Raw genomic sequence first — 22,046 nt, 5'->3', positions numbered from 1 at the left:
TTCCGCCCATTTTCAACGGAGATATCGACATTTTTGTGTAAGCAACTTTTCTCCATATTCCAGCAGTTGGAGTATGAAAAAGCAATGCTTGAGAGCAACGTGAAACACGATTTTTACCTTTTTTACCTTTTTTTATAAATAATTTCATAAATTTCATTCGCACTACGATTTTTCAAAGATGTTTACACTGATTTTCAAACATTTTGAAACAAATGTAAACTTTACAGCTACTCAGGTGAATTCATCTGGCTTCGGCTGCACCGATTTTAGAATTTCGGTATTTCATTCCAGCATCGAATCGTTCTTATAGTCCCATACAAAATTATTTAATTTTATTTAATTCGGACTTCCGATTCTGGAATTGCAGGATGATGAATTTTCCAAGTTCAAACCGATACAGAAGATGACAATCCCGAAAAGCTTTACAGTTGGACTCAAAACTATTGCAATTTATTCGTCATATTAATTCATGGCCATACGAATCGGTTTGGGTTATGCTGGTTCCTGAAGTACCGTAAATAATAACGAAAAACTCTAAAGTGGAATTTACTTCGACATCTCATGGAATGTTCATTCGATTGTCACACGTTTAGATTAAAATTCGATCCGATTTACAGTTTCTTCATTACAGAGTAATGAGTGAATCAAAACGACGGTCATTAAAATAATATCATGAGAACTAAAACACCGAAGAATATTCAATCTAAGAGCACTTGCGGATTTATAAAAAAAAGGTATCATCTCACTTCTAGGTGGATTAAGCACGTTATATATATATATGTATATATATATATATATATATATATATATATATATATATATATATATATATATATATATATATATATATATATATATATATATATACATATATATATATATATATATATATATATATATATATATATATATATATATATATATATTTATATATATATATATATATATATATATATATATATATATATATATATATATATATATATATATATATATATATATATATATATATATATATATATATATATATATATATATATAAAGGTATACAATTTTCCGAGGCCCGGAGGACCGAATGTCATGTACCAATCGATTCAACTCGACGAACTGAGCAAATGTCCGTGTGTGTGTCTGTATGTGTGTTGTCAACTAATAGATCGAGATCTCAGAGATGGCTGGACCGATTTCGATCAAACCAGTCGCAAATGAAAGGTCTCCCCGTCACCCAGAACGCTATTGAATGGATGTTTACTTTTTAAGTTATACGAAGGTTACAAAGCTATAAAGAAGGTTTCTGAATTATGTTTGGACTTCTGGTTTCAGTACTACATGATGATATGTGAAACGAAACTATAATAATGTAACTCATTTTTCTCGTATATGGTTGAAGCTAAAATTCAAATGAAAGGTCCTAAGATTCTTTAAAACATCTTGCTTTTAGTCAGATCCAACTACCGGTTTAGAGGGATACATGGTGATTAGTTTAAAAATGTCTATTCCACATAAATTAATCGGGTTTATCGGGTTTGCAGACTTGGATAGTCGATAACCGAATAAACTTATTTCAGTTTTAACGGTATTCAGTTTTCGATTCGGAAGGTACACAAAAATTCAATTCGCACTACGATTTCTCAAAGACGTCTACACTGATTTTCAAACATTTTGAATCAAATGTAAACAATAGAGCTCCTCATTTGAATTTAACTAACTTCCGCTACACCGATTTTCGAATTCCGGTTCTAGTATTGAATCGTTTCTTACAGCTCAATCGTTTTCTCAGAACAGGCCGAATCGAATTTCAAAAACAAAAATTAAAATTAAAGGATTTATGATCCCATATAAAATTTATAAAATTTATCTAATTCGGAATTCCGATTCTGGAATTACAGAGTGATGTGTTTTTAAAAATCAAACCAATTTAGATGATGACAGTTGGACTCAAATCTATTGCCATTTATTCATCATATTATTTTATGGTCATACGAATCTTTGTGGGTTATGCTGGTTGATGAATACCGGCTTCGGAAGTACCGTAAATAATGGCGAAAAACTCTAAAAAGGAACCTACTTCAACATCTCATGGAATGTTCAATCGACTCTACGATTTACGATTGAATTCTCAAATTGCCGCTTAAAAAGACGGTCATTAAAATAAAGTCATGAGAACTAAAACACCGATGAATAGGGTAACAGAGGTATTTTGGCCCACTTTAAGATTGATTTTATTTTGGCCCACTTTGTAAAAATATCCCCAAATGTTATAATATCCTTGAAAACCCCTTCCGCAATAGGTAATTTAATGTGATTAGCTTCAAATTGATGCAACATGGGTTACTTAACATCGATAAAATCCGATGAAATTGATAAAGTTTGTTAGGCGGGCCAAAATATATGAAGTGGCCAAAATACCTCATGCAAAAAACACATGCGGATTGAAAAAAAAGGTATCATCTCACTGCAAGGTGGATTAAGCACGTTTTAATTTCTTTTATAAATATATAAAATAGGTACACTAATAAAAATTTGCGCGATCGATTAATATGTAAACACCACTTCAATTTAATATGCTTTTTCAAATAATACATAACCAAAGCGGTTTGTTTCAAGATTTCATGTGCAAATTCACTAAGATGCGAGACTAGATTATTTTTCACTTAGCTATGATGTGGTTTTCATTTGGATGTGATGTGTTTCGCTATTGAATCGAACTACATGTGTTAAACACTTCATTTTCTAGTGCGAATGAGTACAGCACAAATGTATGTGCAAAACACTTGAATCGGTCAACTCTGTTTCAATTGAAATCTATATGGAAAACTTGTGATATGTGTGACATTCACATGAAATTCATATAGAATCTATATATATCTGATCATTTTTAAGTGCATTTCATATAACCGTAGCATGATTTCCACTAAATATCAACAGTTTTTACATTAATTTTATGAGTTAAGTGTTTATTTTCATGAATTTCATGTGTTCTACAAGCAGTGATAAATTGAATGATTTGCACATGATGCTAGAGTGCAAATTATTTTCAGTGTATAGAATTCGCTCAAACTTTAGAAAAATTTTCCGAGGCCCGGAGGACCGAGTATTATATAAGAATCGATTCAGCTCGACGAACTGGGCAAATGTCCGTGTGTGTCAACTAAGAGGTCGAGATCTCAGAGATGGCTGGACCGATTTTGATCACACTAGTCGCAAATGAAAGGTCTTCCCGTCACCCTGAGGGCTATTGAATGGTTTTGAGACCGAATGTTTACTTTTTGCGTTATACGAAATTTATGTCAAATGTTTTTTGACAATATCTGTCACAATTGATCTAGAAAACAGAATATTATTTTAGACTTCGATTTCGTACGGTAATAGCTATCTAACAAGCCGTAGATTGTCAGAATCTGTCCATTTTTAACGAAGATATCGATATTATTGTGTAAGTGACTTTTCACCATATTCCAGTAGTAAGAGTTTTGAGCGCAGAAAGTAATGTCTGGGACCAACGTGGAACACGATTTTTTATACAATTGTTTCTAATAACCAAAAAGAGTACACTTTTTCATGAAATTTTAATTCGGATCGATTTTAGTACGGTTCGTTTTTGGCAATATAATTATTCGAATGTGACATATATTAACCAGATGATGGCAGCTTTTTCGAGTTGAAAGCAATTCCATATTTATATTGATTTAAACTACTTACAGAAATAAATGCTGGAAGAACATAACACGCATATACCTTTCAAATCAGTTCGTCGAGATCAGCAAAATCATGTGTGATAAATAATTTCACTCAATTTTCTCGGAGATGACTCAACCGTGTTCTGCAAACTCTGATTCATATGAAACGTCGTATCTTCCCAAACTAGGTTCCTGAATTACGTTTGGATCCGAAATCTGGTTCCGGAACTACAGGGTAACATGTGAAACGAAATTGAAATAGTGTTACTCATTTTTCTCGTAGATGGCTTAACCGATGTAAGATTCGAATGAAATCTAGGAAACATAAGAGATTAAAATGAAAGGTCTTAAAATCCTATAAAAGTCAGATCCAACTTCCGGCTTTGGGGATACAGGGTGATTAATATAAAAATGTCCATTTCACATAAATTTATCGTGTTTATCGGATTTTTAGACTTGGATGGTCGATAACCAAATAAATTTATTTCAGTTTTAGCGGTATTCAGTTTTCGATTCGGAAGGTACCCAAAAATTTAATTCGCACTACGATTTCTCAAAGATGTCTAAACTGATTTTCAAACAGTTTGAATCAAATGTAAACTATACTGAGGTGGATTTAACTGACTTCGGCAACACCGATTTTAGAATTCCTGTTCCAGTATAGAATCGTTTCTCAAAGCTCAATCGTTTTCTCAAAATAGGCCAAATCGAATTTCAAAAACATAAATTCAAATTAAAGGATTTATGGTCCCATGCAAAGTTAATAGATTTTATCCGATTCTGGAATTACAGGGTGATGTGTTTTTAAAATTCATAGCGATATATTAGATAACAAAAAAAGCTTCAAAGTTGGACTCAAAACTATTGCAATTTTTTCGTCATATTAATTTATGGCCATACGAATCGTTTTCGGTTATGCTGGTTCCGGTTCTGGTAGTACCGTAAATAACCGTAAATTCTAAAGTAGAACTTATTACGACATCTCATGTTAAATCGATTGTCACACGTTTAGATTACAGAGTAATGAGTAATTAAAAAATTAAATTGCCGCTTTAAACGACGGTCATTTAAATAATGACATAAGAACTAAAACACCGAAGAATATTCATGCAAAAAACACATGCGGATGATAAAAAAAGACGGGTGGGTAATATTAGAGACATTACCGGATGACGTGAATACGAATAAAATGAATGGTTCAGTTTGTTTGATATTAAGGAATCTGAATTTTGGACCATGGTTTCTTGAACAAAATTTTGAAGCCGACTGTTAGAACTGATTATGAATCTGATGAATTTTGATGCTTGATTTTGAAACTGAATTCAAAAGCTGAATTCTAGAACTGAATTTTGGATAGCTAAATTGATTACTGAATCTGTGTTGTGGAACTAAATTCGAGACCAGGATTCTGGCTCGGCACTGAATTCTCAACCTGAATCCTAGTAATGTACTCTGGACCTAGATTCTACAGCTGAGTGTTAGCTACGGAATTCCGGTTCAGGATTCAGTTTTAAAATTCGGATCCCAAGCTCAGTTCAGAAATTCAAATTAATTCAGTTCTAAAAACTTCAGATTCTATTTCCTGATTTAATTTATTCTTGTAGAACTGAATTCTTGAACCAAATTCTAATCCTGCACTGCACTGAATTCAGGTTCAAAACTCAGTTTCAGGATTCTGATACTAAATTCTGAACTCCGGACATAAATTTTGAAACTGAATTCTGGTCTGATACGCATCTTCAGTTCCAGAAATCAGTTTCAATATTCAGATCTAAGTCCAGAGTTCATTTCTGAATTTTAATCGAGACCATGATCTCAGTTACAGAATCCAGGCGCAGAATCAAGTTCTAAAATTCGGTTTCAGCTACAGATTCAGAATTCTGGTACTCGAAAGCTCACTTCTGGATTTCAGATTAAGAATCCAAGACTAGATATTGTTTTTCATTTCCACAATCCAGATCTTAACTTTTATTCCTCGTCCAGAATCCTGGCCTTGGATTAATCTGAAATCCAGAAGTTAGCTTTAGAACTGTTGTTATTTCAGCTACTGAAAATTCTATCACACATTACCGATCAAGAGAAAATTATGTTAAATTGAACAAAAGATATTCAGGATCAAAAACTTACCTTACTTACCACTCATCCACATATGATAAGCTCTTGAAAGGCGCTCCATAGTGAAGTGAGACGTTTTTACGTCAAAAAAGGAGAGAAAAGTATGCGAAAATTTTCTAATTAGAATCTTTCAGACTGTAAACCTTCACTAAACTAATTATTTTCACTTCCGATTTGCCTTTTTTCAATAGATAAGTAATTCTAAAAGTTTTTAGATAACATTTAGAGCCGTTTGAAGGGCCGATTTTGTAGACTGTTCCCCATCTTTGTTCACTGTTCGTTGTATTTTTCTCCAATTCTAAAGACCAGCAGCTAGATGACGCAATCGCTCTTGTTTGAAGTAAAACTCACACTGGAAACGATGCACACAAAAAACCCGTCACGCAGCAGAGCTGAATGCTTGATTCTGCATCTAGAACTAAATTGTTTAATTTTATTTAGAAACTGAATTCTCGATACTGGAACTGATTCTGAGCTGTGGACCTCCACCAACCGAAATGATGCACTTGCTTCACATCCTAATTTCACGTAGGTAACGCAGAAATGAAATGTTGCTTACTACATCAAAACCGTCGGCTCGGGTACGAGAAAGGCAAAAACGCGTCGTAAGTTCGCTTCTTTCATACTCGTTGATACCGAACATTTAGGAAAATTTCAGTTTTGAATAATTTGTGATTATGTCATACAATTGGAAATGTTATCATAAATTGATGATCATATTTCAGATGGCATGTAGCGAAAATGATGTTGATACGTTAGATACGACAAGAGACATTCGAGATGAAAAACTTATCAGTCGCTCAGGGGGTAAATTTTGAAAAGGCGCCCCATAGTAAAGTAAGTCGTTTTCACGACAAAAGGTATCATCTCACTGCTAGGTGGATTAAGTACGTTTTTATACATATAAAAAATAGGTATAGAATTCGCTCAAACTTTAGAAAAATTTTCCGAGGCCCGCAGGGCTGAATGCCATATACCAATAGATTCAGCTCGACGAACTGAGCAAATGTCCGTGAGTGTGTGTATGTGTGTGTCTGTATGTGTGTTCTCAACAAAAAGGTCGAAATCTCAGAGATGGCTGGACCGATTCTGATTAAACTAGTCGCAAATGAAAGGTACACCCTTAACGCCATTTAATGGTTTTGAGATCGGATGTTTACTTTTTGAGTTATACGAAGTTTTATGTCAAAATTTTCAGTTTTTTGACAATATTAGTCACACTTGACCTTGAAAACAGAATATGTTTCCAGACTTCGATTTCGCACGGTAATAGCTATCCAACAAGCCATAGTAGTAGGAGTTTTGAGCGTTGTTTGATAATGCAATGCTATACACTTAGAAAATTTCGCAGTATTCGGTAATTTTTTACCGAATTTTCAACAGCTGAACGTTCGGTAATTAAATTGATTACCGATCGTTCGGTAATTGCTGAACTGTCAAACAACTACCGTAAACTGTAAACCAAATGAATCTAACTGATTGTTCGGTAATTTTTTGTTTGTTTGTTTTCCTTTGGCTGAAATTCTGGATTTTCGGATTTAAAAATACAACACATATTTACAAATAAGAATGAAGTAAATTCCAACCTGTTGTGGCTATGGTTTTATTCCACGAAAAAAAAATTTTCCCTTCAAAAACACTGCACAATTCTTCGAGTCCACCAGAAATTACCTTCGAACGATTTGTGTAGGCAGCAAGTGGACAAATGATACAATTTTTTTTCCGCCTATAAATAAACAAATAGCTTTTAGTGGTTCAAATGTTTTAAAAATTTTAGCACCTGTATCTCAATCCATTCGAAGAACTCTTCGAGATTTTTTTCGTTTGGTTAATAAAAAGACACTGAAAATTTTAATAACTGTTTGACAGTTGGTTTCACGACAATCAGTTTTCACAGAAGTTCGGTTATTGGAAGATAATTTAACCATACGGACGGTATGGTTTTTACCGTACTCGGCGACTAATCAGATTTACCGTATGAATTGTATATCTATTTACAGAATTCTGTAATGAAAACTTGCGTAAACTGATCGTCCGGTAAAAATTTGCATAATTGTTGTAAAATGAAGTTCATGTACCGAAATATCGGTAATTTCTGTTGATTACCGAAAATTTTCGTCAAAAAAATTACCAAACAACGGAATCGAATCTTAGTGTGTAGGGAGCAACGTGAAACACGATTTTTAATACTGTTGCATGCAATTATTTCTAACTATTGAAAAGACTGTGTACAGCATCCTTTTTCATGGCATTTTGTACGGACCGATTTTAGCACGGTTCGTTTTTGGCAACATTATCGTTCGAATATGACTTATCTCGATGAACATTAGAAAAGGTCCCAAGTGCAAATGACAGTTTCTCTTGGTTTACTTTTTCTTTCAATTATTACGGCAAATTCCAGTAATTTCCAACAAATGCTACAGTGCATATCGAAAATTGATGGTTTTGCCTTTCTCATACAGAAAGGTTATGTAATCACTTGAAAAACCGACTAGTGAAAATTGGCCCGGAGGGCCAAGTGTCATATACCATTCGACTCAGTTCATGGAGCTGAGCAATGTCTGTGTGTGTGTGTGTTGTGGAACGGGTCAAAACCAGGATTTGTCACCGCGAAAAAAAAACCGAACACAAACGAGTTAAATTTAGATTATAACTTTAATACGTCCGTTTGACTTGGTAGTTCAGTTAAGAATGAAAAAATGAGACGCCAACCACTTGCGCGCTTTTGATGACGGTAGTTGGCAGCGCTGTCTGCTGTCAGTTGAGAGATGTTGACGAGGGGCGCACTGATATTTTCTACACTCCTCCTCAGTGTGATCCCTCGTGATCCGGAACGAATTGCATCCCCATCATTTTAGCAAACCGTCGAACCTTCTGAGCTCCCAAAGGCTTTGTTAGTAGATCAGCTGCCATTGAATCCGTTGGACAATATTTGAGTAGCAGCTTTCCGTCCTGACAAAGATTCTTCACGTATTGCTCCTTCGTTTAATGTGCTTAGATCGTCTCGTCGCTCGCTCTGATCTGACAAATGCGATGCAGCTCTGATTGTCCTCGTGAATTACAGTTGGATTCATCTGCTCCTCGCCCATATCCTTCAGCAACGCTCTTATCCATGTTAGTTCTTGACAACACTCGCTAAGGGAAACATACTCTACCTCCATGGAAGAAAGTGTTACCGAGGACTGCTTCCTGCTTATCCAGGCAATAGCCGCTTCACCGAACAGAAACACGTAGCCAGAAGTAGACTTCCGATTTGACACGTCCCCTGCCCAGTCAGCATCCGTAAAACCAATGAGTTCTCCTAATTCTCCAGTGAACGACAACTTCCAGTGTTTGGTTCCAAGTAGATAACGTACCACCCTCTTCGCCGCTGTCCAATCAGCTTCATCAGCATCCGTAAAACCGATGAGTTCTCCTAATTCTCCAGTGAACGACAACTTCCAGTGTTTGGTTCCAAGTAGATAACGTACCACCCTCTTCGCCGCTGTCCAATCAGCTTTAGTTGGACTGCTGACTCGTCGACCCAAAATCGATGTACTCACTGAAATATCAGGCCTTGCGTATACTGATACGTAGAGCAATGCCCCAACCAAGCTCCTGTATTGTGACGAATCTTCGAACTTTTCCTTACACTCTATCTTCAAGAATCCTTCGTCCATTGGAGTTTTAGCATGTTTAGCATCTGACAATCCGAACCTTTTAGCCAATTTTTCGATGTGTCCGCCTAAGTTCAAACTGTATCTGCCATCCTGATGCTGAATCTCCAAACCCAAGAAGTATTACAGTTTTCCAAGATTTGTGATTTCCAAATGCTTTTTCAGCTCCTCAAAGATGCGCTTAGTAATCGCTTCGTTAGCACATCCCAAAACAATGTCGTCGACATAAACCAGTAAATATACCACTTCATCGCCGAATGACTTCATGTACAAGCATGTGTCTACCGAGCTCTGCCGAAATCCAAGTTAAACCAGTATATCATGTAGCCGTTGATTCCAACATCTAGCGCTTTGCTTCAGACCATATATGCTACGCTTCAGCTTGCAGACCAAATACTCCTTCCCTGGTATTTGAAATCCTGGAGGCTGACGCATATACAGCTCCTCTTGGAGCTTGCCGTGCAGATATGCTGTCTTCACGTCAAGATGCACCAACGATATCTTCCTCTGACTTGCAATAGCCAGCAGCGTCCGGAACGTAGTTTGGCTGGTCACAGGTGCGAAGACTTCATCGTAGTCCACTCCAAATTGTTGCGAAAACCCCTGTGCAACTAAGCGAGCCTTGTACTTTATCAGCTCCCCTGTTGCATCACGCTTCACTTTATACACCCATTTACTTCCGATAGCTTTTCGTCCGACTGAAAGCTCCGTCAATTCCCACGTTCCGTTTGCATCGTGGCTAGACATCTCATCCTGCATCGCTTTCTCCCAATCAGCAGCTTTCTTGGATTTTCTTGCCTCATGAACGCTCAGTGGTTCCTCCGTCACTGAGCGAACTACATTAGCCTCATCATCCAGTCTCTTCGCCGGTATACCATTGTTGGCCCTCGTAGAACGACGCAACTCAGGAGATACTCCTTCAAACGACGACTCGCCAGCTGAATCCTCGAAGAAATCATTTTCCGAAGCACTATTATAGCTGGTGTTCACTTCTCCAGGCCGCATGTTTTCATCTATCTCCTCCTCAGACGTTAATTCTTCTGTGTCATTACCATCGGTATCTTCTTGCTGATTCGCTGGGTTATTCCCGAACGAGATAACCACTTCTATAACTTTCGGCTGTGTTGCTTCCCGCACAGACTCCTTGGCATCCATTTCCAGCTCGAGAAACTTGTCATCTCGACTAATAGTTATTTGATCATCGGCTGTGTTCAAGAAACGATAGGCTTTCCCATTTTCCGCATAGCCCACAAACTTCAGTTTGATTGCCTTTTCGTCCAATTTCTTCCTCTTCTCATCAGGAACATGCACCCAAGCATTCGATCCAAATACTCGCATGTGAGAATAATTGGGCTTCTTCCCATACCACAACTCAAAAGGAGTGCAATCCAAAGTGAAAGATGGGAGACGATTGTAAATATAACAAGCGGTCATCACTGCTTCACCCCAGTACCTCTTACTGATTTTTGCTTCCAACAACAAGCACCGCGTCATCTCCATCAGAGAACGGTTCATTCTTTCCGCCTTACCGTTTTGCTGCGGACTGTACGGAGCCGTTTGTTGCAGTGTGATTCCATTCACACTCAAAAACTGCTTCAACTTGTGGCTAGAGTATTCACCACCGCCATCAGTTCGTAGAATTTTGGGCTTTCTACCGAACATATTATTCACCAAGCTCACGTAGCTACATATCTTTTCGTATGCTCCAGATTTATGCTTCAGCAAATAAACAATCGTAAACTTGCTGAAGTCGTCAATCATCGCCATGACGTATTCGTTACCGCTAGGAGTTGAATCTTCCATTGGCCCGCAAAGATCAGAATGCACAAGATCCAGAATAGCATCTGACTTGGATTCCGAAATTGGGAACGGCGCTCTAGACATCTTCCCCTCACAGCATACTTCACATACCGATCGAACACCACAGTCGCTCATCTTCAGATTGGTTCCATTTCCTCGCTGATGATCCTTTTTACTGCATTCGGATGACGATGGCCCAAACGTCGATGCCAAAGATGCTGACACATACCTGAATGGCTAACCGATGAGACTAGACACTGTTGACTTGGCTGCTTCAAATAATACAAGCCGTCCTTCCGCTCTCCGACAACAACTGCTTTACCGCCTCGCAGTATTTGGCATCCACCAGATTCAAATCTGACTTCGAATCCTTCATCAGTGATGCGACCAACCGACAGCAAATTGCCGGACAAACCAGGCACGAACAACACGTTTTTAATGTCAACGTTTTTGCACTCACCATTTCCGCCGACTGCTGGTAGCTTACCAGTACCGATACCTTTTGCAGGGATTTTACTGCCATTGGCCATACAAACGACTTCGTTCGACGTAGAAAGCACAGCCAAATTCTCCGCTTTTCTAGTCATATGCTTTGTGCTACTGGAATCCAGCAACCATTGGCCAGTTAAAGTTGCTAGCACGACTTTTGCATCCGCCATTTTGCCACTGAACGACACGAGAAAATTTTCCGCACTAAAACTTTTCTTTACGGTTCCCGAACGATTTTTAACCGTACGCGCTCCGCGATCCTGTGGAACGGGTCAAAACCAGGATGTATCACCGCGAAAAAAAAACGAACACAAACGAGTTAAATTTAGATTATAACTTTAATACGTCCGTTTGACTTGGTAGTTCAGTTAAGAATGAAAAAATGAGACGCCAACCACTCGCGCGCTTTTGATGACGGTAGTTGGCAGCGCTGTCTGCTGTCAGTTGAGAGATGTTGACGAGGGGCGCACTGATATTTTCTATATGTGTGTGTATGTATGTGTGTGTGTATGTGTCAAATAATCTCACTAGGTTTTCTCGGAGATGGCTAAACCGATATTAACAAACTTGGATTCAAATGAAAGGTCTCGTGGTCCCATACGGAATTCCTGAATTTCATCCGGATCCCACTTCCGGTTCCGGAGTTATAGGGTAAAGTGTGTTCAATATTGTACACCGTCAATTAAACCGGCGAAACAAAAAACGTAATAAAATTTCTAAACGGTCTCAAAACCACACAAATCGGAAGTCATTATCAGTAGGCAACTAAACAAACCGATTTCGGCTATCCTGGTTCCCGGTATCCGGTTCCGGAAGTACCGGAAATAGTGGTCATATATACCAAAATAGATCTCACTCACTTTTCTCAGCGATGGTTTGACCGATTTCCACAAACTTAGATTCAAATGAAAGGTTTCGTAGTCCCATACGGAATTCCAGAATTTCATGCGGATCCGACTTCCGGTTCCGGAGTTATAGGGTAAAGTGTGTTCAATATTGTACACCGTCACTTAAACCGGCGAAACAAAAAACGTAAAAAAATTTCTATACTGGTCTCAAAACCACACAAATCGAAAGTCATTATCAGTATGCAACTAAACAAACCGATTCCGGCTATCCTGGTTCCCGGTATCCAGTTCCGGAAGTACCGGAAATAGTGGTCATATATACCAAAATAGATCTCACTCACTTTTCTCAGCGATGGTTTGACCGTTTTCCACAAACTTAGATTCAAATGAAAGGTCTTAAGGTCCCATACGGAATTCCTGAATTTCATTCGGATCCGACCTCCGGTTCCGAAATTATAGGGTAAAGTGTGTTCAATATTGTACACCGTCACTTAAACCAGCGAAACAAAATACGTAAAAAATACGTGTGGTCTCAAAATCACACAAAATGAAAGTAATTATCAGTAGGCAACTAAATAAACCGATTCCGGGTATCCTGGTTCCCGGTATCCGGTACCGGAAGTACCGGAAATAGTGGTAATATATACCAAAATGGATCTCACTCACTTTTCTCAGCGAAGGTTTGACCGATATCCACAAACTTAGATTCAAATGAACGGTCTTTTGATCCCATATGGAAATCCTGAATATAATCCGGATACGACTTCCGGTTCCGGAATTATAGGGTAAAGTGTGTTCAATATTGTACACCGTCACTTAAACCGGCAAAACAAAACACGTAAAAAAATTTCTAAACTGGTCTCAAAACTACACAAATCGATAGTCATTATCAGTAGGCAGCTAAACAAACCGATTCTGGCTATCCTGGTTCCCGGTATCCGGTACCGGAAGTACCGAAAATAGTAGTCATATATACCAAAATTGATCTCACTCACTTTTCTCAGCGATGGTTTGACCGATTTCCACAAACTTAGATTCAAATGAAAGGTCCCATACGGAATTCCTGAATTTCATCCGGATCCGACTTCCGGTTCCGGAATTATAGGGTAAAGTGTGTTCAATATTGTACACCATCACTTGAACCGGCGAAACAAAAAACGTAAAAAATTTTCTAAACTGGTCTCAAAACTACACAAATCGATAGTCATTATCAGTAGGCAGCTAAACAAACCGATTCTGGCTATCCTGGTTCCCGGTATCCGGTACCGGAAGTACCGGAAATAGTGGTCGTGTATATCAAAATTGATCTCACTCACTTTTCTCAGCGATGGTTTGACCGATTTCCACAAACTTAGATTTAAATGAAAGGTCTTTTGATCCCATATGGAATTCCTGAATATCATCCGGATCCGACTTCCGGTTCCGGAGGTATAGGGTAAAGTGTGTTCAATATTGTACAATGTCACTTCAAATATTTTCGGATACAACAAACTTTTAAATCGTAATTTAGAGTGCGTACTAGAAGAGTTTGTGTGTCATGTTAGTTGGTGGCCGTACGAACCGACTTTGGTTTGTGGAAATGTGGATGACTCATGCAATCAAAGCATTATTTTATTCTGTATGTTATACTAGTTAAGGCACAACCAATCTCTTGGTTTGTTTCAAAAATCGAAGAGATAAATTTTGAATGGAATACCACAGTATTATACATGAGAAAGGCATCATTACACCACTAGGTGGATTAAAACAGGTTTTTGCTATTATCCTACACTCTAAAAAATTTGAATTTTACAGGTGAGTGAAAAAAATACTTCTTGCAGTTCAGAGCGTTTTCATTCTCGGAATATTTTTATCGACATAAAGAATGCAAGAATACGTCGTTTTCCATTGCCGTTTCTAGATCCGATTTTGGAAACATGAATCAACGTCAATCATCGTTGTTTTGTGGTTTCAATTATGCTTAGTGAAAAGCCCAACATAAGGATATTAAAATAATTTAATTTTGACTCCAAACCGTTCAAAAGGAAACGGTTTTGAATCACTAATTTGCCCATTCAAAAGAAAGAAGAATAACTTTGTATATGAAAATAACGAAGAAAAGTTTCTTCATTTTGAGAGTAAGGAACTCAAATTTTGAGTTGAACTTACTCAAATTTTGAACAAAATATTTTTTTCTTATATTGAGTAAAAATTACTCAAGTTTTGACAATTTCGTCCCTTAACGCAAAAATGAGTAGATAGGTGGTAACTCAAGTTTAGAGTACGTGCACTTTTTATGAATTTGAGTGATGTGTCACTCAAGTTTGAGTTATGTTCAATGAGGGTGTATATAACTGCTATATAGAACTGGGATGACCTCCATCAAAAGTTATATATAAATTTTATGAAACTAGTCATAATAAAGCATCTGATTCGTCTGTGACAGTAAATATCCGATGAAATCAGCCAGTCCCAAAGAAGTAAGTGTAGTTGAAATATTAAAATATTTTATTATGAAACACTTTATATACGAAATATATAACAATAAGTTCTTGATAAAACAATTTTTTTATTGTTGTTTTTGATTCCCTTAAGCACCATAATCCCAGTATTTTTTTTTTATCAATTTGAATCTTATATGTATCACTTATTCAATCAAATAGCAATCATTTGATCTATATATATATATATATATATATATATATATATATATATATATATATATATATATATATATATATATATATATATATATATATATATATATATATATATATATATATATATATATATATATATATATATATATATATATATAACTGCTATATCGAACTGGGACTATAAAACTAGTCATATGGCATAGATAAACCTATCTATATTAAATCGAAATGAATATAATATGCGCTTCATAAATTGTTTCAATGCATGTTGTGTGGATATCTAGTAATGGTTATAGGGCGTGTCAACAAATTTGACTCAGACTGGAAATTTCATTCGTTATATGAAAATCTTGTAAAAATAACGTTACGAAGAGTTTTATGTTTCATAAGATTATCTTATATTTTTGACATAATGTTTAATAAACTTTGTAGCTATCATTGGATATGCTTATAGTGAAAAATCATTAGAATGTCATATAATGTGAAAATGAAAATTTAGCTCAGTGAAGAGCACCATATTAAAATGAAAAGAATCTAATGTACTGCCAACGAGTCGAAGACATTAAGGTAGCGGTTCGCCGTGGTCAGGTCGAAGCAAGACAACTCACTGCTTCCTCTTGCTTTGTCGCCGAAATTTCACCCTAAATTGCAAATTTCTAAAATACTAACCCGATTCACGAAAAATCAAAAACATACGATTGTAGGTAAATGATTTTACTATGCATTTGGCGAAAAATATCAGTTAGAAAGCTTTTCTTTCGCGAGATTTCGTGCGAGTTTTGTTAAAATTTGGTTTTCTTTTTTCCTTTTCTCGCTATAAACAACTCGCATATGTAGGGATGTGCTACGTTTTCAACAAAGCGTCAAAGCTAGTAGCGATGAAAATCTTTACTGATTTCTGGTTCTACTGAAATATGAATAGAAATTATTTTACAAAGTAGTAACACTTACTTACATTTTCTACTCATCTATATTCAACGTTTACGCAGAGAGAACGGACAACGAAAACAAAAGAAATGTTGTTAGCGTCTACCGCATGTAGCATTTTGCACACCCCAATGCATGCGTTGAAATTGTGTGCGTGCGAAAGAATAAGGAAAAACTCATTTATTTTTATAACTCGCACGAAATCTTTCGATAAAAATGTTTATCAGGCACAATTTATATACGAATCGATAGAAAAATTAATTATCTAGAATCGTATGTTCTTGGAATTTCCGTTTTCTTCCCCGTTTTCTCACAATTTTGGGTAAAGTGCGTGAAACCCCGGGATAGGCAGCGAACTCCCGTGACCACGGCGAAGCGCTACCTTAATAATGTTTCTTCCGTTGATTATAGGTCCTCTAGTGCCCGAAACAGATGCTGTATGGCAGCTTGCATGTGCTTTGGTAAAAATAGTTCACATCTTACTTTTGAGAGAAATTCTATTACCGTTGTTCAAAGAGCTAAAATCACTTTTAACATTACATCATAATCAAAATGTAAAATTATTCCAAAATACTCTCAAATCGAAACATCGCAACATGGTACAGTACATGGTACACACATTGGTCAATGAAGTTTGAATCGAAACATAAAGAATTCAAAGCGTATTGTAGAATTAACAGTAATCGTATAGATATGCGCTCAACCATAGCCATAAAAGTTTTAAATTTGCATATTGTATCAGAAATAACTTCTCAACCTCGAAAATTACATACGACAAAAGTCAAATATATTTTTAACAATCTCGGTCTGAACAAGAGAAGTATAATAACTTTAATTCAGTTAATGTTAATGAAAAATTCATAATTTTTTGACTAAATTTTATAAATGTGGAATACTATATAAAAGAGAGTCGTGAGCAGGCTTCCCAGCAGTACTGCTTTTCAATGACATCCGCCACGAGATAGCATGAACTGTCGGACCGCAAAGTCGAAAGCCCAGTCTACAATATGTGTGCAAGCATATGCCGAACTGTAATGGCAACAGCGCTCGCATGCCTAAATGAATGCTGTCACTGAGACAGTTTCTACTCACCAGTTTGATGAGAGTATTCTAACCGGAGAGTAGTCAAACCGAACGGGCTGTTTGTATCCTGTTTCTTTCTGTTCGCTCATTCGCATAAAATGTTACGGGGACAGCCTTAGAAAATCAAAGACATCCTTTGATTTTTAGGGAATTACTGTTACGAAGGGCTGTCGCAAGCCGGCTGTCTCATCAATGTCTCTTGAAGCAATAAACCGGCTGTTTCTGGAGACGAGCTGTGGTTCATAGTGCGCTCGCACTATTTCGGCTGCCTCAATGAAATGGTACTAGTACATATGATTGCGTTGTTGGGATTACCTTTGCAGGAAATTTTAGGGTTTCATTACATTACCATTGTGAAATAAAGAAATTGTTTTAGATTTATATATACTGTCGGCGAAGGCAATGAATTTTAATAACTAACGAATATTAAAAGATAAACACAGAGTTTTGTGTAACGGCTCATATATCTGAATTACTGAAGTATTCATCCTTAGTGCTTCCTTCTTATTCCTAAAGAAACAGATACACTAGCATTCATTGATAATACTCCGAAAATATCTTATGCACCCTTATTCTGAATAACGACGTTTTGATTTTTCTGTTTCTCCTAGGATAACTAAACCAATGAATTTTTTAGGGTCGGAAATGACAGCCACAATATTATTATTATTATTATTATTGTTATTATTTGATGAGTTGGCTAGAGCTGGTGAAACGAATGATTTCGTTGGTCCTGAACCAGCTTTACCACTTTCAACTAGTTGGATAAAGCACAAGATTCGTTCTTGGGCTGCACCCAAACATGCCAGCTACTGGCGCAGCTTGCAAGCTTGCCCTCAGACAAAAGCATGTCTACCAGATTTAAATCTGAAAATGTCAAAGTGTCTACTGTATTTTTTCAAGCATCATTGCAGTATTCTGGTCAGAGCTCTGACTGGACATAGCAAACTCAATGATCACATGGCTACTATTCAACGTGCTGAGTATTATTATTATTATTATTATTATTATTATTATTATTATTATTATTATTATTCTTATTATTATTATTATTCTTATTATTATTATTATTATTATTATTATTATTATTATTATTATTATTATTCTTATTATTATTCTTATTCTTATTATTATTATTATTATTATTATTATTATTATTATTATTATTATTCTTATTATTATTATTATTATTATTATTATATTTATTTATTCCCGCTTTCAAACTTAATTGTGGTCGTTCACCGGGGAATCACACCTACATTTTTCAACATATCATTTTTCATTTTTTTAACATAATTTCTTTTCAGAAAGAAAACTGTTAAATATATGCAATGAACTCGGCTCTCAGAATGTTTCACTATTCATTTACAATATTTAAAGTTCCAAACGTTTGATTTTTTTTAATGCGGACACAAGCTACTTAGCCCATTAGAGTAGAAAATTTTCGACATTCTTAGACTTGTAACTGCGGAAGTCGGATCCGAATTAAATTCAATAGTAACCTATGCAGCCTTTTCATTTCAGCCTGATTTGGGAAAATAGGTGCAGTCATGCCTGAGAAATTGAGTGACGTTGTTTGACACATACAATACACATACATACACACGGAGGAATTGCTTAACTTATCCTAGTCGAATGTCAACTTTCACTAGTCGAATTTGCAAGTAATTTCAAAACCTTTTTTTATGACAAAATCAAAATCTATGTATACACACTATGAAATTTTTATAATTCAATGGCAGATATAAGATTCTTCAAAACCAAATTGAGCTTGAATTCATGTTTAGGTAGTTTTTGTTACCTACCATTTTTGGAAATATAAGTGTACTTTATAGGTAATCGTACTTATCCCCAAATTTCCCAACCAGAACCGGCAATGAAATGTGTACGAGAATTGTAGCAAGCGCATAGAAACTGGATGTGCTGTTTGAAATTTCAAGGCACCGCATCTTCTTCTGCGTGCGCTCGTGATTGCAACATCTACATTTCCAAAATTGGATTGAGCGTAAAAGCACATAGAGGAAATGATTAAGATACTTCTCAAAGTTTACATGAAATTGTCCTTTTAACTGCAGCTATAAATTTGGGCCTCAGTTACTTTTATATCAAGTTTTGTGGTAAACAACGACATTAAGCTAAAGAATTCAAAATATACTGAACACAAGCTTCTACTTGATGAAAGATGCCCTTTAACCGAGTTTTAAATTTTACAATGTAAAGTGACAGTTTTAATGTGTGTAAAAGTCGCGAACTTCTGGTAGCTATGACCAAAATAATATAATAGTTAATATGCCGTTTCTAGAGATAAGATAATTCAATGCATAACAGGAAGAAAATGAATTCCAGATTATCAGCACATATGTATTTTGGAATATATTCCAGGTTAATAGAAACACTATACTATTCATATATAGAAGATAACTGGATATGTCTGGAAGGCTTGAGACCATATTACTCAAGAAAGACATTATTAAATAACTTGGTGAACTAAAACCAAATACAAATTATAATACGGAGTACTCCGACAAATTTTCAAGGACACATTTTGCATCGTGCGGTACACTGTCATGATACACTGTCAGAGTGACGGTGTACACGCTTACTTGTGGCTACCCAAAATTGAGTCAAAAGTCACTCAATTTCGCAAAAACTATACCTACCCAAAATTGAGTACAGTAAGTATTACGCAATTTTGGGTAAATATGCTTTCCGCAAAATTTGAGTAGAACTTACTCTCTTTTGTTGACATTTGTAAATATGTGGAAAGTACCCATTATTATCCAACCCAATGATGTTTAAATAAATTACTTTAAAAACTTTTAAAAAATAACTACGTTTTATTGCAATACCCACATGTGCAACAGGTTTAATTCAATGTTTTTTTTTTCAAACATGTATTCGGAACAGTTCTGCTTCTCTCGGCATCAATCCACCAAGCAACCACAAACGGGAAATCTATTCATAGTTCAAATGTATTTTTATTGCATAATGTAAAAATGCATTTTAATGTATTTTACTTACCAGCTAGAGCCTGACACGACTCGCTGTCTATAATACTTTTAATTTTATCCATCCGGAAAAACTTTAAAATGTCGGATGGCGCGGTTAAGTTACTTTGACACAGTGACAGTTTTTAATTCTACTCATTTTTTGACATCTGTTCACAGTTGTTGAAAATGAGTACTTTCGATTCACTCACTGGGTAGCCACAAGTAAGCGTGTACCTTATTGAATTTTATATAAAACTGGCAACTCTGATGACTGGAAAATGATTCACCATAGTGACTGTTTATTATGCTCATAAACAAAGATGTTTAATTTTTCGAGATCGTGGAAAATCCGAATGAATTTGAATGTAATTGAAGCTGCTTTTTGTGATTACCATTGTTTGACTAAGAACCGATATGACTATCGACATCTGGAAGCACCCGGATTCAGTTTTGAAAACTGTCGCAGGTTAGTGTCGTCAGAGGAAACGCAAGACTTGAATTTCTAACCTTGATGTTTTATAGAAATGCTCAACAATGCACCAACGATTTGTTCCGCCGAAAGCTATTAAAACTCGTGCTACTGAGAGACCAATCGTGGAGGATAAAAACTGCGAAAATATTCACTACTTGACTAAAAACATGAACTACTGTGGTGCCGGAACAGCTGCTGACACGGAAATAACCACTCATATGATATCGTCAAATTTAGAATTACACCGGTTAAATACTGGATGAACAGTCCCGATAGTTATTGCTAATACGATGTTGAAACAGTTTTTGTTTCGCTATCAAGGTCATATTAGCGCTGCTTTGGTTTTAGGGGGTGTATATCACACGGGATCGTATATTTATTGTATTTATCCTCACGGATCGACAGATAAGCTGCCTTATGCTACAATGAGATCGGGCAGACTTGCAGCTATGTCCGTGTTCGAGTCTCGCTGGAAACCAGATATGGATGAAGAGGAGAGCAAAAAGTTGGTTCGTGAGGCAATTACTGCCGGAGTTTTCAACGATTTAGGATCCGGTTCTAACATTGATCTATGTGTGATTCGAAAGAATGATGCACAATATTTGCTACTAAAAAAGGTAGCCGTTCCCTCGCATATGACTACAACAACGGCAGTTCAACAGAGCAAGTGTTTCAACATTGATATTACCGAGGAATGCGAGCGCACTCTGATCTCTGATTCAATCGTTTATTATTTAACATATTAAAACGTCAATAAATACACAATTCCAGATATGCTACAACAACTTGTTGGATATTTGTCGATCACTTGTGGTCCAGAAGAATATCACACTGGCGTCAGTTATGAATATGGTTCTTCCATTAAAAAAAACAATATGAAACTTGGTAATGGAATAAATAAAATACCTCAAATCATCGAAGTTTTCGTTTTGAAATATAGGTCATTTCATTCATAAATGTTTTCATCCGCTATTTGATAGCGACGCATTGTTTTCATGATAATTACTAGCATGCTTCGATGTCGTAGTGTTGCCAGAGATTTTCTTTTTCAACTTTTCTAAGCTGTCATGACGAAAAAGTAAAACATGCTAGGCTAAATTGATCATTCTGTGAACCAAACATTAGCGCTCCGAATGTATGGGACTTAGGGGTATTATTATTTGTATTTGCTAAAACTTTTTTCTAAATAAAACGAAATAAACATTCGAATCTGTTACGGGCAACCATGTTGCATTCCACGCTTGGAAACATGTTTTTTGGAAGAACCGCAATTTTTCATTCAGTTTTTGCATTCAAAGCTTTGTTGTACGGTACCTGCAAATAAGTTTCTAAATGATTTTTGCATTG

The 22,046-nt window shown here is 36.1% G+C and overlaps 1 pseudogene; it reads left to right on the top strand.

The window, feature by feature from the left end:
• The first annotated feature begins 20,492 nt into the window (after positions 1–20,492).
• On the top strand, positions 20,493–21,842 carry LOC131431651 (proteasome subunit beta type-7-like; annotated as a pseudogene).
• Positions 21,843–22,046: the final 204 nt, after the last annotated feature.

The sequence above is a fragment of the Malaya genurostris genome, chromosome 2 (assembly GCF_030247185.1).
Source record: "Malaya genurostris strain Urasoe2022 chromosome 2, Malgen_1.1, whole genome shotgun sequence".
In the NCBI taxonomy this organism is placed as follows: Eukaryota; Metazoa; Arthropoda; class Insecta; order Diptera; family Culicidae; genus Malaya; species Malaya genurostris.
This window is presented reverse-complemented; position numbering and strand designations above follow the sequence as displayed.